General features: G+C 48.8%; 1 protein-coding gene across 1 annotated transcript in view; it reads right to left on the bottom strand.

Moving 5' to 3' along the window:
• The window catches only part of SLC26A5 (solute carrier family 26 member 5), a 62645-nt gene extending 58808 nt beyond the window's left edge, over positions 1-3837 (bottom strand). The window contains exon 1 of the mRNA XM_051848011.2: positions 3727-3837. The gene's annotated coding sequence lies outside the window, so the exon portion shown is untranslated. The remainder of the gene's footprint in view (positions 1-3726) is intronic.
• Positions 3838-17783: the final 13946 nt, after the last annotated feature.

Genomic DNA, 17783 nt, shown 5'->3' with positions numbered 1-17783 from the left:
GTCAAGGCGCCGGATTCTGTCCAGGTTGCCCCTCTTCCAGGCCAGCTCTCTGCTGTGGCCAGGGAGTGCAGTGGAGGATGGCCCAAGTGCTTGGGCCCTGCACCCCATGGGAGACCAGGAGAAGCACCTGGCTCCTGCCTTTGGATCAGCGCGATGCGCCGGCCGCAGTGCGCCGGCCACGGTGGCCATTGGAGGGTGAACCAACAGCAAAGGAAGACCTTTCTCTCTGTCTCTCTCTCTCTCACTGCCCACTCTGCCTGCCCCCCCCCCCCAAAAAAAAAATGATGTGAAAGGGATGGGAGAGGGAGAGGGAGCGGGAGACGGGAGGGTTACGGGTGGGAGGGAAGTTATGGGGGGGAAAAAGCCATTGTAACTCATAAGCTGTACTTTGGAAATTTATATTCATTACATAAAAGTTAAAAAAAAAAAAAGAAGAGCTTTCTAACGTAACTCAGATGTCGATCACTGGTGTGGGAACACAGTGACGCTGGAAGCAAGGTGCTGGAGTTGGTTGTACAATTCTTAAAATAAGGTGCTCAGAAAAAGCTGCTCCTGAGAATGTGATATTGAACAGAGACCTGGTGAAGGTGAAGGCCAAAGGCATGAGACTTCTTGGAAGAAGACCTCTCTGCAATGGCCTGGGGAAGCAGAAGATGGCTCAAATTCTGGGGCCCCTGCACCCATGTGGGAGACCTGGAAGAAGCTCCCAGCTCCTGGCTTTGGACTTGCCCAGCTCTGGCCATTGCGGCCATCTGGGGAGTGAACTTGCAGATGGAAGACCTCTCCCACCCCCTTGCCTTTTAACTCTGCCTCTCATAAATAAATAAATCTTAAAAAAAGAAATTCAGTCATTGCTAATTCTTTTGTAACAGTTTGTTTTGGGAAAGTTAAGATTTTTGTTAAAAGATTTATTTATTTATTTGAAAGGCACAGTTACAGAGACAGAGGCAGAGATGGAGACAGGTCTTCCATCCGCTGCTCCACTCCCCAGATGGCAGCAACGGCCAGAGCTGTGCCGATCTGAAGTCAGGAGCCAGGCGCTTCCTCCGGGTCTCCCATGTGGGTGAAGAGGCCCAAGCACTTGGGCCATCCTCCACTGCTTTCCAGAAGTGGAGCAGCTGGGACTTGAATTGGGACCCACATGGGATGCCTGCGCCACAGGGGTGGCTTAACCCACTATGCCACAGCGCCGGCCCCAAGGAAGTAAAGATTTAAAAAGCAAACTTATGGTAATCTTAAGGACAGCATATCCTCAACCCTGACTTTTCTTACCATCTTCAAAAATTAGGCACATGGGAGGACAAATGTTTATATAGAAACATACAAGTGGGTGTCTGAGGTTAGCAATAATTAACTTTTTCATCAGGGTTAGTTATGATAACAAACCCCTCTTTACTCAGCACAGTCATTTCTTTCTTAGCTAACTTTAAGAAGTGAGTAAGGGGGGGCCGATAGTGGGTTAAAGCCCCAACCTGCAGTGCCGGCATCCCATATGGGCACTGGTTCGAGTCCTGGCTGCTCCACTTCTGATCCAGATCCCTGTTAATGCACCTGGGAAAGCAGTAGAAGATGGCCCAAGTCCTTGGGCCCCTGCGCCCACGTGGGAGATCTTGAAGAAGCTCTTGGCTCCTGGCCTAGGATCAGCACAGCTCCAACAGGTACGGCCATTCAGGGAGTGAACCAATGACTGGAAGATCTGTCTCTCTGCCTCTGCCTTTTTGTAACTCTGCCTTCCAAATAAATCAATCTTAAAAAAACAAAAAGACTTGTGGGCCACAAACTCACACTGACCAACACACAGCAACTGGAATGCAATAATTTGTACAATGATAAAAAGCTTGAGAATAAACTTGTGGTGGGTGAGACTGGTAGAGACAAAGGAAAAGAAAAAAAGAAATTGAGTATAGCTCCCTGGAACCCACGTGCCTCGTACCCTTCTTTTAACTTTTCTCCCTTCACATCCTTTTTGCTATTTATCAACTCACATCTGTCTCTCCTGTACTGATCTGATAGTCACATAAACATACTGTCTTTTGTCTTCTAGGTATCTGGGGACAGGAAATAGAAAGGGTAGTAGAGAAAAGAGGAATAGGAGCAACAAATAGATCCCATGAATGCTAACTTAATAAGTTATAGTTTTAAAGCCAAGGATCATTTTCCAGGCGGGAACAGCCACAGAATTTACAATGTAACAGCAACAAGATGAGGTCCCAGGAAGCCCTCTCGAAGGTGTGGTAACTCAATAGTCCTCCACTACCTGAGAAGGCGTGAGGATCGCTGTCCATCTCACCGTGGACCCACAGGCTCACATTTCAGCCCCCAGCGTCCTTGTCCCTTGCTGACACCTTTCTTCCCCACCTCCACAAGCCACAGATCACGGCTAGGAGAACATCGCATGAGGCTATTAAGCAGTGGCCTGGGGAACTGGAGAAGAGGCAGAATCCTCTCTGGGGACCTTCGGGGCAGCTGATCAGCTGTGGCAGGCAGAGTTACATCGAATTCAGTCCAGCAAAATGTACCTGGACTAGGGACTCAGCAAAGCACTGAGAAGGAGAGAGGGCACCGCCCCCTCCTTGGGTAAAGGGGAATGGCTTCCTCTGGACTGCTTCACACACACATGTATTATGCTTGGCTATCATGGACTATGTACGCTGCTGGGTTGGCTCTGTGTATTGGGAATTTTTTGGGCCTGCTTTCCATCCTAAGAGACAATCACTGAATCACTTCTTAGCAATTATTTAACCCAGTGATCCTTTGAAACAATTTTTTAAAGGTATATTCATTTATTTATTTAAAAGGCGGGGGAGGGGGGAGGGGAAGAGGTGGGAGAGAGAGGAAGAGGGAGATAAAGGGAGATGGGGAGGGAGGGTGAGATGGCTTCAATCTGCTGGTTCACTTCCCCAAAAAGGCTGCAATGGCCAAGACTGGGCCATACCGAAAAGCCAGGAGCCTGGAACTCAACCCAGGTCTCCCACATGAATGGCAGGGGTCCAAGGACTTGGATCATCGTTTTTGCTTTCCTAGACACATTAGCATCCAGGGCTGGCACCAGCACTCTAATATGGAATACTGGTATTGCTAAGGACAGTGGATCCCACTGTGCAACCATATTGGGTTACACAGTAACCCTTAATCTTGGCTGGACATTAGTATTTCCTGGGAAACTTTAAAAAAATTAGAGACACCTGGGCTTACTCCAGTCCACTTAAATCAGAATCTCTGTTGGATAAACAAACACAGCCCACCTCACAGGCAACACAAAACACAATGGACTACAGATTATTAGTTAAGAACTTCCGATCGCACACGGCACTCTCTTTTTAATATAGAAAAACTAACGTCCAAAGAATTTCACTGACCTGGGACTTGTCAAAGATTGCATGCCTAGTTAGTGGCAGAGCCTGATCCCCATCAGCTCACTCTCTGAGCAAGCATCTACCAGCACCACTGCAGGGGTGTGGACCGGCTAGCTGGTTGCCACTCAAGAGCAAGGTGAGTCAAAGCTGGCTGATAGGCCGAGGGGCAGTCAGGCTGATCTTAAGCCACATTAGAAGGTGAGAGTAAGGGATGATGGTTCCAGCCTTCTCTCTCATGGTTTCCTTCCAAACCGTGGTGTGGGACTCAGGCCTCTGGAAAAGTTCAGGAAGCCGCTGGTGCAGGCAAAAAGCCATGAATATTGTCGGGCAGCCCTCTCCTTTCCTAGTTCCAAGGGGAACCTCTACTCACCCAGATCCAACGAGCAGCACAGGGCAGGTGACAGGATGCCCAGCGGGAGCTGCAGAGGAGGTCAGGGACAGCTCGCCCAACGGGGCTGCGAGCGGGAGAAGGCGGCGCTGGAAGAACACAGACAAGTTCATCGGGCAGCTGCTATCTTGCTATTTCAAAGGAGTCACATCCAAAATATTTAATGCTGTCCATTCCTTCCTCCTAACTCTCACCCGCCCCCTCCTGAGACACAGTCATTAGCACAGCGGTTTACGTGCAGCATGGCTTTAGAATACATACATGCATACGTGTATCACCACATGTGAATGTCTACACATCTCCTTCCTCATGGGAGAATGGCAGGGGTGTGTGTGAGCAAGGGAGAGACAAAGTCCAGCTGCTGAACTGACCATTCCCATACTCTGCAATTCATGGGCATGAAGGGTGTGCGTGATAGACTGTGCCCAGACATTCCTCCTGGGCACAAATCCCCCACAAAGTACTTTCCTTGAGAAGAGCAAGAAAAATACAAAAACAAGAGAGAATCACGATGTTCCAAACAGAAGTTGAACTTGTTCAATTCCAAATTTAACAGGAGGGGCCGGCGTTGTGGCATAGTAGCCAAAGCCTCTGCCTGTAACACCAGCATCCCATATGGGTGCCAGATAGAGTCCTGGATGTTCTCTGCCAATGCACCTGGGAAAGCAGTGGAAGACGGCCCAAGCGCTTGGGCCCCTACACCCACATGTGAGACCCGGAAGAAGCTCCTGGCTTCAGTTTAGCCCAGCCCTGGCTATTGCAGCCACTTAGGGAGTGAACCAGTGAATGGAATGGAAGAGCTCGCTCTCTCTCTCTCTCTCTCTCTCTCTCTAGATCTGCCTTTCAAATAAATAAAAATCTTTAAAAAAAGGAACAGAACTAATCTGTCTTTAGTCTTTCTTGAATGATACAATTATCATTGCCCATTCACAAAACACATACTCAAGAGGCTAGGTTGGAAATAAACTAACCAGTGCCCACTCAGTTTGTGGCTTTACCTGCACCCTTGCTTCATTTTTTCATTTTGCTCCATCTACCTACTTCCTGTTTTAAAGCAAGGTTTCATGCTCTACACCAAGAATCCTCTAGAAGGTACACAGCATTGTGAATGGGTTGCATTCAAGTCTCTAGAGTTCACTGGATTTTGAAAAAGATCTATCCCCTTACTTAAAGTCCCCTAGAGCACAACTGTTTCAAGAATGAAGCTGGGGAGAAGCTAAAAACACTGGTGATAGTTGGTACCTCCCATGACAGATTTTTTGAAACTGGTCCCTGGAACTAACTTCCAAAGTAAAGAAGCAAGAGTTCATGGGGCATAGTAGGCTAAGCCTCCACCTGCGGCACCAGCATCCCATATGGGAGCAGTTTCAAGTTCTGGCTGCTCCACTTTCCATCTAGCTCCCCGAAATTGTGCCTGGGAAAGCAGCAGAAGACGGTCCAAGTGCTTGGGCCCCTGTACCTATGTGGGGCACTCGGAAGAAGCACCTGGCTCCTGGCGTCAGGTTAGAATAGCTCCGGCTGTTGTAGCCATTTAGGGAGTGAACCAGTGGACGGAAGACCTCTCTCTTTTAACTTCACCTCTCAAATAAATAAAATCTTTAAAAAAAGTTCATGAAGCCAAATCTATTCTCCAAGAAGATGGACTTGGGTCATAGTTTGGGAAGCACGTGTCCATGCTGACGTCATCTTTCTGGGCAAACTTTCACTCATTTAAAACCAAAGGAAAAATCAACATCTTGTTTCTCTTGTTGAGTTTAATTTTATTGATTTCATGGTAAAGTAAAAAAACAGGAATATAGACATATCTTCTTATTCAGAAAACCAGGCTACCTGCGACGGCAGAAAAACCACAAAAACATCGGGGATACCAGAAGACACACCCCGCATTTGGAATGAGAGGAAGATGCAACTGATTTTGGTTTTCAATGAAAAAGGCAGCACACGCCTGCGTCTGAACTTTACAAGTCAGACTACCGCTGCGGTGGGGGGAAAATTCCTCCACCTTCCACCCTCTGCGGTTGTCAGTTTTAAAGTGCCCACACGAAGAAGGCGCCCAAAATGCTTGCTGGATTGAGTCAATTCTTTGGGTATCGCTCATCAATTATTGAGGAACGTGTAACTCTGTATAGTTTCAAAGTAGTTAGCGAGAGACAGAGAGAGAAACGCGCTGAAACAGAACTGGGGCTCCAGGTGTTACCTAATAGGCTACAAAGCCTTCCAGCAGCTCACTGAAGGTTTCCGTCCCAGCGACTGGCACTTAGGAATTCTCCCCAAGCCTCCTGCTAACGCAAATGAGCTGCAACTTCCCTCTCTCTGCTTCTGTACGTGCCTGAGAAGCTGATAACAGACAACACTGCCCGGCACCGGCCAGAACCCACTGCCCTGCGCCCGGCACAAACTCATTCTTCTAACCGCTCATACTGCCCACCCCTCAAAGCAATTCCCTGGCGCTTCCTCTAGGGCCAGTCCCTCCCTTACAGGAGGTAACGCCTTTACAGCTCGCACCCACGACCCGCCCCCCCCCCCCACCCCCAAGCCTTCAGATCAGAGAAGCTGGACTCCCAAGCCCAGTCCCGCCAAGCGGCCATTCCTGTTATCAGATTCTCTATCCACTTGGTCAGTCCTGGACCCCAAGAGCGCATCGCGGCGCGCCCTACTGTGCCCTATCTGCAGGCATACCTGTGCAAGCTTTCCTACCTGAAGGGCTCTCCGTGCGGGGGCAGGGTAGCCTGCCCGGTTCGGCCCGACCCGCGGATCACACGCGCGGTCACGGGGCCCCTAGCCACCTCGACCACCTCCAGGCAGCAGCCGGGAAGCGGCAACCAACAGGAGACCGCAGGGTGGGAGGGATCTTGTGCCCTCCCCTCACGAGGTCTGGGCTGCTGGCTCACCTGGGATCCTGGGCAGGGCTTGAGGAGTAGCGGGCGCTCCAGGAAGGAACCGGGAGGCCGGTCTGGCCCGGGCAGGGGAGGGGGGCAGGTGGCAAACGTCCCGCACTCAACTTGCGCGTGGTCGCGCAGGGTGCAGAGAAGGCGCCTCCCTGGCTGGTCCCTCCTACCCCCCAGCTTTGGAGACAGGTGGACCACGGGCTTTTAGGACAGAGACGGAACCCCAGCGCGAGACGTGGAATCCCGGCCGGCTGGCCCTTTCTAAGCGCCGCGACCCCGCGGCCGCCCGCGCGCACTCACCGGCCCGCGCTGCTCAGACGGAGCCGCTGCGCCTGGACGTCGTGCCGCTGCCTCCGCGTGCGGCTCTCGCTGGAGGCGCCGGCGCCGCGGCTTGGAAGGACCGCGCCAGCGCCGGCTGCGCCTTCCCCGTCTACCCTCTTCCCGCCCCGTCTCGCCCCCGCCCCGCCGGGTCTCGCCGGGCCCTGTACCTTCCCACCTCGCCCCGCCTCTTCCCACCCCGCATCGCCCCTCCCCTCCTCGGCTCGCCCCGCCCCGCCCCGCCTCCAGGGGCCCCTGGGGGACCGGGACCGGGGCTCCTTTTCTCCACAGAGGTCGCGTCTCCGACGCCTAGAACTTTCTAAGGTGTGCTTGGACATGAGTGAGGATCTTCTGCGTCCCCGTCACCCAGGAATTCCTCGTGTGGCTCCCGAGTCGGAGGTGGAGACCAGGCCCCCCTAAACCACCACCGACTAGCCGGATTCAAGTGGCACACGCCGCTTGTTAGTATTCAATAAGGACGCAGTCATTGTAGAGGCTCAGATGGCTAAAAGAACGCAGGACCATCCAGGAAATATCCAATGACCACGAGTGAGTTTTTTGTTTAATAACAACTCTGTGTTGCCTTGCAAATATTATGAATTGGGCAACACAGCAGGGCTGGGACAGATGGCTTTCCAGGAATGCGAGCGAGCTAGCATTTACAAAACAGCTTTTGTATTCGATGAAGCAAAGCGTCATGCCCCATTACCTAAGAGGCAGAGAGAAGACCGCTTGTCTGGCTCCTGACACCCAGGATGAGCCGGCCTCAGGAAGGTGAGCGAGAACGCGATCTCACCTTCCGCACCTTTCTCTGGCTTCACGACTGAGCAAGCCTTATCGTAGGCTCACCAGGAAACTCGCTTGCTGGAAACCCGTTTGCTCTGCACTGTGCATCTCTGCGCGTGCACACTGCGGCGACCCAGGAGATGAGCCCGCTGACTGGCCAGGGCTTTGAAGGTGAGAAGCGCACCTGGAGACTGCACCTGCAGAGAGCGGAGGCCCAGAGCAGCCCGAGAGCACAGGTACCGCGCAGGAGGGCGCTCTCTTCCAGGGCATCTGACGGCTGCGCGGCGCGTGCTCAGTACTCCTGATACTTGAGCAGGTAGCTAAAGCCAAATTTCCTGTTCTTTAGGATCTCAAGTCTCTGAAGAAATCCTAACAGATGCGTTACTACAGAGGAGTTGGGCCCCCGGGACAAACATTTCTGGCGTCCTTTTCCAACTTCGCCTTTGTCATTATATGAGATTATTTTGTCATAGGTGTCCTACTGTAGCCCAACGCTTTTTTTTTTAAAAAGATTTATTTATTTATTTGAAAGAGTTACACACAGAAAGGAGAGGCAGAGAGAGAGAGAGAGAGAGAGAGAGAGAGAGAGAGAATGGTCTTCCATCCCCTGGTTCACTCCCCAGTTGGATCAGCAACTGCTGGAGCTGTGCTGATCTGAAGCCAGGAGCCAGGAGCTTCCTCTGGGTCTCTCATGCAGGGGCCCAAGGACTTGGGCCATCTTCTACTGCTTTCCCTGGTCGTAGCAGAGAGCTGGATCAGAAGTGGAGCAGCCAGGACTCAAACCAGTGCCCATATGGGATGCCAGCGCTTCAGGCCAGGGCATTAACCCGCTATGTCACAGTGCCTGCCCCAGCCCAATGCTTTTTAAACCATGATTGTGGCTACCAAGCACCTGAGGATCTGGTTACACATGCACGTTCTGACTCAGGAGATCTGAGTGGCACCTGAGATACCCATTTATTTATTTTAATTATTTTCATTTTATTTGAAAGAGACAGACAGACATGGAGAGAGATCTCCTATCTGCTGGTTCACTCTCCAAAGCCCACAGAAGCCATGGCTGGGCCAGCCTGAAGCCAGGATCCTGGAGCTCATGCTATGTCTCCTACTTGAGTGGCAGGTACCCAGGTACTTGAACTACCACCTGCTACCACCAGGGGTGCACTTTAGCAGGAAGCTGGAGTCAGGAGTGGAGCCGGGACTCAAACAAGAAACTGTGATGTAGAATGCTGGCATCCTAACCAGTGACTTGGCTGTTGTGCCAAACACCTTCTCCAACACATGCGTATCTGACCAGCCCCATGGTGAGAATGATGGGCTGTTGGAGGACAAAACTTTGAGAAGCAACACTGCAGACAGCTGGATTAACTGTTTTTTGGGTAGCACCCAGGTACCCAACATAATAAGAGCAAGAATTATGTTGCTTGCCTTTGCTCAGTGTTTTCCTGTCCTAGGCACTGCTCTAAGTGCCCCATGCGTATTAACTCCTGTCAACACAGGAGCCTTGTGAGGTAGGCACTGCTATTGTTTCTGGTCAAGAGATGAGTTAACTTTCAGTTTAGTTCCCTCTATCTGGACCCCTTTCCCCATCTTCAGTGGTTTAGCTTCATTGGTTCTTGAGTTTGTAGAACATTAATGGGATCCAAAAAAGTGAAACCCATACAAAAGCAAAGTCAGAAATGTGTCTTCCCTTCTTTGTTCCAGCTGGCTGCCCCCTTCCCCTGTGGCTAAACGCTCTGGCTGACCCTTCCCAAGTATCTTTTTGTAAAGCTAACAGGTGTGTGCATGTATGCAGGTATCCAGTTCTTTCTCATACAAAAGGTGGCAGGTTCCAGATGTTCTCTGCTCTTCGCTATTAGATCTCACCCATGGAAATTGCTCTGTCACCTTGGGAGACCTTCCTCATTCTGTTTTGCAGCTCCATAGCCCGGCATGCACATTCCATTGTGTACATGAATCATAGTGTGTTCAAGCAGTCACAGGTTTGGACCTCGATGTACGTAGTTTCCTGTGTTTCACAGTTACAAAAGACATGCTGCTTGTATTTGCATATTTCATATGGCTGGAGGTATACATTTAGGGTGGATTCCTGGAAATGAGGTTGCTGTTTGCTGGGTCAATGGTAAATGCATATGAAGTTATCCCAGCTTCAGGTTTATGTCATTTTCATTCCTAATAGCAGTGCATGGGAGAGCCTTGGTCCTATAGCTGTTTGCAGCTTGTATGGGCAAGCTTTTGAATGTTTTCAATGTGATGGGTTAGACATGGTATCTCAGTGAGGTTTACTTTTCATTTCTATTATAATGAGTCAGATTGAAACTTCTGTCATGTTTAATGGGCATTTTGAAATATCTGTTTTCCTGCATCATTTATTTATGTCTATTGCTCAGTTTTCACTAGAATTTTGGTCATTTTTGCCTTTAATTTTTTTTTTGACAGACAGAATGGACAGTGAGAGAGAGAGACAGAGAGAAAGGTCTTCCTTTGCCATTGGTTCACCCTCCAATGGCTGCCGCGGCCGGCGCGCTGAGGCTGGCGCACCATGCTGATCCAAAGGCAGGAGCCAGGTGCTTCTCCTGGTCTCCCATGGGGTGCAGGGCCCAAGCACTTGGGCCAACCTCCACTGCACTCCCTGGCCACAGCAGAGAGCTGGCCTGGAAGAGGGGCAACCGGGACAGAAACCGGCGCCCCAACTGGAACTAGAACCCAGTGTGCCGGTGCCGCAGACGGAGGATTAACCTATTGAGCCATGGCCCCGGCCTCATTTTTGCCTTTAATTTAAAAGATCTCTATATGTTAGGAATATTAGCTCTTCAAATGTGATGCATGTTAGAAAAATATTCTGTGAACATCTCATTTTTACTTTGACTTTAAGCATTATTTTTGTTGATGGGAAAAACTAAAATACATTTATGCATAAAGATAATTTAATTATGCATATTTATTTATCACAATAGTTCTACAAGTAGATATTTCTTCCATATTAGAAACAGATGAGGGGCCGGCACCGTGGTTCACTTGGTTAATCCTCCGCCTGTGGTGCCAGTATCCCATACGGGCACCGGGTTCTAGTCCCCGCTGCTCCTCTTCCAGTCCAGCTCTCTGCTGTGGCCCAGGAAGGCAGTGGAAGATGGCCCAAGTGCTTGGGCCCCTGCACCCGCATGGGAGACCAGGAAGAAGCACCTGGCTCCTGGCTTCAGATCGGTGCAGCGCTGGCCGCAGCAGCCATTTGGGGAGTAAACCAACGGAATGAAGACCTTTCTCTCTGTCTCTCTCTCACTGTCTGTAACTCTACCTGTCAAATAAATTAAAAAAAAAAAAGGAAACAGATGAAAGCAAAGTGATTTGTCCAAGAATATGAGCAATAAAGAGATAATATAATTTTATGGAAGTACTTTTTCTTTTTAAAGATTTATTTCTTTATTTGAAAGTCAGAGTTACAGAGAAGAAGAGGCAGAGGCAGAGAGAGCAAGCTTCTATCCACTGGTTCAGTCCCCAAATGGCCACAATGGCCAGAGTTGGGCTGATCTGAAGCCAGGAGCCAGGAGCTTCCTCTGGGTCTCCCACACGGGTTCAGGGGCCCAAGCACTTGGGCATTCTTCTACTGCTTTCCCAGGCACATTAGCAGGGAGCTGGATCAGAACAGGAGCAGCTGGGACTTGAACCAGTGCCCATATGGGATGTTGGCACTGCAGGCAGTGGCTTTACCCACTATACCACAGCGCCAGCCCGCGGTGATTTTTAGGAATTCCTGGTTATCACCAATTTTCATCCATTGAATGATGGTGTGCCAAGGAGTAGCTTCTTTATGTTTATCCTGCTTGAAGTTTGTGGATCCTTTTGGATCTCTGAATTTACAGATTTCACCAAATTCAGAAAATGGTTAGTCACTAGTTCTTCCAATAAACAGGGAGTTCATGTGTGTGAAGTTGTCTATTTTGTGTATCCTGATATGCCAAATTACATCATTGTATTCCTGATTCATCTTTTCTTGATGAAGCCTGATAGTTTCAGATAATGTTGGGGGTAATTTGTCAATTTTAGAAAATCTATACGTTTGTAACATGTTATAATTTCTTTCCTCATTTTAAATATATACTCACTTTTGTACATAATTTTATAATTTCGAGTTTTTAAAAAATATTTATTTGAAATTCAGAGAGATTGATTGATTGATTGATTGATCAATCTTCCATCCACTAGTTCACTCCCAAAATGGCTGCAATGGCCAGAGCTGGGTCAGGCTGAAGCCAGGAGCCAGGAGCCAGGAGCTTCCTCTGGGTCTCCCCTGTGGGTGCAGGGGCCTAAGCACTTTGGCCATCCTCTACTGCTTTCCCAGGCACATTAGCGAGGAGCCAGATCAGAAGTGGAGCAACCAGGACTTGAACAGGTGTCTGTATGGGATGTCAGCGCTGCAGGTGGCAATTTTATCTGCTGTGCCACAGGTGGCAGTGCCAGCCCCTGACTTCTTTTTCTTAAAGAGAGTGTATCAGATAGCATATGCTTCAGGTCCCCCCAAACCTAGATCTGCCTCGATCACAAACAGCAGGGCAATCACGAGAGATGAAAAGTATCACACAAAGAATTGGCGTGACACGCTGTTTATCTCTGGCATAGATCGTTTCCAAGTGCCTCTTTCAAAGAACACCACATTCACTTTATTGGTTATGAAGGCTCACTGACTGTGGCAGCATAAGGCAGGGCAGGGCAGGTGTGCCATCCTTAAACTATCCAAGGCTGGCATCTGTGTGCACAAAGGATTTGAAACAGACGTAGTGGAAAAACCTGTAGGTCAAAAGTCTCATGGTGTGTGTGTGGGGGGGTGGGTGGTGGAAGCAGCACTGTGGCATAGCGGGGAAAGCCGCTGCCTGCAGTGCCAGTATCTTATATGGGTGCTGGTTCAAGTCCCGGCTACTCCTCTTCCGATCCAGTTCTCTGCTGTGGACTGGGAAAACAGTGGAAGATGCTTGGGCCCCTGCACCCATGTGGGAGACCAGGAAGAATCTCCTGGCTCCTGGCTTTGCATTGGCACAGCTCTGGGCATCATAGCCATTTGGGGAATGAAACAGTACATGGAACACTTTTCTCTCTGTAACCGTACCTCTCAAATAAATATTTTTTTAAAAGCCTCATAGGGGACCAGTGTTATTGGCATATAAAGTTACCATCTGTGAGGCTGGTAGCCCATTTGGGCACTGGTTCAAGTCCTTGGCTGCTCCACTTCTGATCCAACTCCCCGCTAATGTGCCTGGGAAAGCAGTGGAAGATGACCCAAGTGCTTGGACCTCTGCACCCACATGGGAGACCTGGATGAAGCTTCTAGCTCCTGGCTTCAGCCTGTTCCAGCCCTGGCTGTTGTGGCCATCTGGGGAGTGAAGCAGTAGATGGAAGATCTCTCTCTCTCTCTCTCTAACTGTGCTTTTCAAATAAATAAAAATAATCTTTTTTTAAAGAAACATTCTTTTGGATCTTAAAACATTTCTGGAAGTGTAACCCTACTTATCAAACTACGACTCCTTTGGGGGAAAGTTATATTTTGTACTAACAGCTTTTGTGAAATGAATAAAGAAATGGCAGCTGCACTATCTGACATTCAAAAGACCTGAGCTGCCCTTCCTCTGTAAGATAGCTGGTTCCTCTGTAGGACTGGGGCTCACACTGGTTTTCTGTGGTTTGGGGACTTGGGCCACATTCTGGTTGCATGGAAGTATGTCTTAGGGAGAGAGGCCCAGAGACAGTTTTGCTGTTTGAACAAGTTCCAAACACAGAAGGTACTAGAAAATAAGTATTCCATACAGCTAGGTAATGTAGAAGTAACTCCAAATAACTTATCAATATAGAAGAAATGATGGTAAGGCTGCCAGCTGTCTTCTTGTTGTAGATGTGCAAGGCTAAAATCCCACCCCTTTCGTGCCAACTCAGCACACTCACTTTCCCATGATGCCTCCAAGTTTCCTCCATCATGCCGAAGATGCCATGATGAACATGTGGATGCTAAGCTCCACGTGCAGAAGCCACAAACCCTTCCCAGAGATCTCCAGGTGCACTAGCCCTGCCCAAACTCCACTCCTTTTGTGTATTCAATGAGGGGACCACCCCTTACCCAAGAAAGGGCAAGCCTCACCTCTGAGTGCACACCATCTTCTCCATCTCTTAAACAAACCCAGGGCCGGTGCTGTGGCACAGCGGGTTAATACCCTGGCCTGAAGCGCCGGCATCCCATATGGGCACTGGTTCAAGAACCGGCTGCTCCACTTCCGACCCAGCTCTCTGCTATGGCCTGGGAAAGCAGTACAAGATGGCCCAAGTCTTTGGACCCCTGTACCCATGTGGGAGACACGGAAGAAGCCCCTGGCTCCTGGCTTCAGATCGGCTCAGCTCCGGCCGTTGAGGCCAACTGGGGAGTATACCATTGGAGGGAAGATCTCTCTTTCTCTCTGCCTCTCCTTTCTGTGTGTAACTCTGACTTTCAAATCAATCAATCAATCCATTCTTGCAAATAAAAAAAAGGAAAAAGAAAATATAGAATTTACAGGAGAACCAGGAGTGACTGTGTTGCTCGCGTAGCCTCCTAGGGAGCTATCTGATCCCTCTGGTATAAGTGAGTTTACTGTCTCTAGGTCTGCTGAGGCAGTGTTTCTCACATTCTGGTGCCTTTTTATTATTCACTTATATATCCCCATATATTATCCCAACCAGAGCTCTCGCCATAAAAAGTGATATTTTCCAGACTTCTTTTTCTCTGCTGTATTGGCATGAATTCTGCATCCAGGCGCCAGGACACAGTAATAAGGCCATTGGAGAGTGGACAACTTTTCCATTGTCATTGCATGGTCTCCTAGGTTTAAAGGCAGCATCCATTTGCATCCTTGTTGGATTAAGAAGTGCTGTGAAAATCCATGTATAATAAGCACCCAAAGGACCAAGCGGGAGATGCAGTAAGAATGATAAAACCTCTTGCCTCTCAACTAGAATTCCTTCTGTTTCAGCTCATTTTTCACCCCCTGAACGATGAATAAATTGACAGTTGCTCTGCAGCTTTACTACTGTATTTGATGGGCCTGCAGTTTTTAAGCTATTCTGGAGAAGGATGTATCCTCGTAAAATTCACATCGATTTCAAATTCCCCCTCAGCTCTTGCCTCAGATCTCCCTCCCTGTGAAGTCTCGCTTAGCTCATTCTGACCATTCTCTGCATCTTGGCTGCAGAGAACTGAGCAAGAGTTACCCGCTTCAACTCCTCCGGGAGATGTCCAGTGAAAGGAGGATTCTGTTAGTGTGAGGAGGGACTCTCGGTCCCCTGCAGCTCTGGCTGCTACCGCACCTTGCACGGCTGCTCCTCGTGAGCCCCTTAAATTCACACAAACTCCCTGAGGCTCCCCAAGGATCCAAGCTCATTCCTGACTTCGTGTTTTTGCACACTTGGCTGTATTCCCATAATTTATGCCTGACAAATCTCACCTATTGCTAGTTTCTTGCCTGTGATATTTCTTTAGCCCTCCACGTGAGAACAGAAAAGAACATGACAGACACTTTTTTTTTTTTTTTTTTTTTTGACAAGCAGAGTGGATAGTGAGAGAGAAAGGTCTTCCTTTTCCATTGGTTCACCCCGCAATGGCCGCCGCGGCCGGCGTGCTGTGGCCGGCGCACCGCGCTTATCCGAAGCCAGGAGCCAGGTACTTCTCCTGGTCTCCCATGCGGGTGCAGGGCCCAAGGACCTGGGCCATCCTCCACTGCCTTCCCGGGCCACAGCAGAGAGCTGGACTGGAAGAGGAGCGATCTGGACAGAATGCAGCGCCCCGACCGGGACTAGAACTCAGTGTGCCGGTGCCGCAAGGTGGAGGATTAGCCTATTGAGCTGCGGCGCCGGCCCGACACTCTCATATGCACATAACTCACTGAAACCTTAATGTTATTCTATTTTTTTTTAAAAAGCAATCTTCCATGTGGCCGACGTCTTCCCCAGACTCCTCTCTCATCTTAATCCCTTGCCTGCAGTAACCACTGTCATGAATTTAGATTTCCTATTTAAACATAAGCTTAAATACTTTCACTATGCAAGTATTCATAAATAATGCCTAGAATCTGTTTGCAAGTTTTGAAATCTGATAAATGGTATCATACTCTTTATGACTTTTCAACTTTGAAAAAACTAGAGAGAGAGAGAGAGAAACTTCCATCTACTGTTTCACTTCCCAAAGGCCATGTTGAAGCCAGGAGCCAGAAACTCCATCCTGGTCTTCCCCACGAGTGGCAGGAGTTCTAGAACTTGGGCCATCACTTGCTGCCTTCCCCAGGTGCATTAGCAGGAAGCTGGATGGGCAGGGGAGCAGCCAGGACATGAACTGGTGCTCCGATATAGGATGCTGGTGTCGTGAGCCATGGCTTAGCCTGCTGTGCCACAGTGCTGGCCCTGAACCATGTTCCATTCATTGCAGTTTCCCAGATAACATATCCTAGTGTTAAGTATCCATTTAATAGATGCTTATCAATATACATTGATTGCTTAGTGAGGCATTTACAAATATAATTGTAAATGGTTTACTGTGTGATTAGTGGTCAATCGTGTCCTCTTTCATTGTATTGTGGGCTTTCTTGGGGGTGATGCCATCTTTTTCTTGTTCACCACTGTCTTCCTCATGTCCTCCCAGTGCTTGGGACATGGTGTCCCTTAACAGGTACTTTATGAATGAAGTCATACACAGAATGACTGAAGTGTGTCATAGGAAAAATCCTCCGAAATCAGACTGACTTCCCTCACATTGAAGCATTTACAATGACACTGTTCTCCAAGAGGCATGGTCTTCCTTCAAAAGACGATTGAGTCATTTATTGTAGGTGTATTTGGCTCAGCATTCAAGGTATCCCAATGATTGAGGAAGTCTGCCAATGTTGAACCTCCAGACTTAAAACTTTCCTTTTTTTTTTTCTTAAAGATTTATTTATTTATTTGAAAGGCAGAGTCGGGAGGGGGGAGGGAGGGGAGAGAGAGAGAGAGAGAGAGAGAGAGAGAGAGAGAGAATCTTCCATTTGCTGACTCATTCCTCAAATGGCCACAATGGTCAGGGCTGGGCCAGGCCGAAGCCAGGAGCCAGGAGCCTCTTCTGGGTCTCCCACACGGGTGCGGGGGCCCCAAGGACTTGGGCCATCTTCTGCTGCTTTTCCACACATATTAGCAAGGAGCTGGATTGGAAGTGGAGTAACCAGGATTTGAACCAGCATCTAGTGGGATGCTGCTGCTGCAAGTGGAATCTTAATCCTCTGAGCCATAATGCTGGCCCCTCCTAGATTTTTTTAAAAATTTTCTCAGCAACAAACAAATGCAATTGTATTAACACACTGTTTATTGTGTGGATGTTAAATGCAAGTGGGGACAACATCTCTATCACCATTTCATGCTCACCGCTGATCATAGCATCTCTCACATGGCAAGCACCCAATAAATATTTGCTCAGTGAATGTGTGCACACCGCTTTGTGAGCCAGGCATTGTGTTATCAGCCAACACAACTCTCAAGAGTTAACTCATTTTCCAAATTTTCTATTGACTTCTCTCGGTGTGATCAACAGAAAAAGCTGAGTAAAAGAAAAATTGTTGGACAGGCATTGCAACCCAACTACTGCTTATATCACTGGCATTCCATATCAGAGCGCTGGATTAAATCCTGGCTCCTCCACTTCCTGCTAATGTGCCTTCCTGATGCTGGTTGTCATGCTTGGATCCCTGCCACCCACATGGGACACCGAGATGGAGTTCCTGACTCCTGGCTTCTTTCTTTGTGGCTCAGCTCTGGCTGTTGTGGCCATCTGAGGAGTGCCCAGTAGATGGAAGATCTCTTTGTTTCCCTCCACCTCTCCCTCTCTCTCTGGTGCTCTGCTTTTCAAATGAAATAAATCTTGAGGGCTAAATTGACAGTGTGGCATCATAATTGCTGTTACCAATGATGAAACAAAAACCAGGCATATGCATCTGACATCTTCTGTTCCCAAGCTGACCAGGCTTGCAAATCTGACATAAAATCTAATTAAAAATGAAGACAAATGAACTT

The sequence above is a fragment of the Oryctolagus cuniculus genome, chromosome 3 (assembly GCF_964237555.1).
Source record: "Oryctolagus cuniculus chromosome 3, mOryCun1.1, whole genome shotgun sequence".
Classification (NCBI taxonomy): domain Eukaryota; kingdom Metazoa; phylum Chordata; class Mammalia; order Lagomorpha; family Leporidae; genus Oryctolagus; species Oryctolagus cuniculus.
This window is presented reverse-complemented; position numbering and strand designations above follow the sequence as displayed.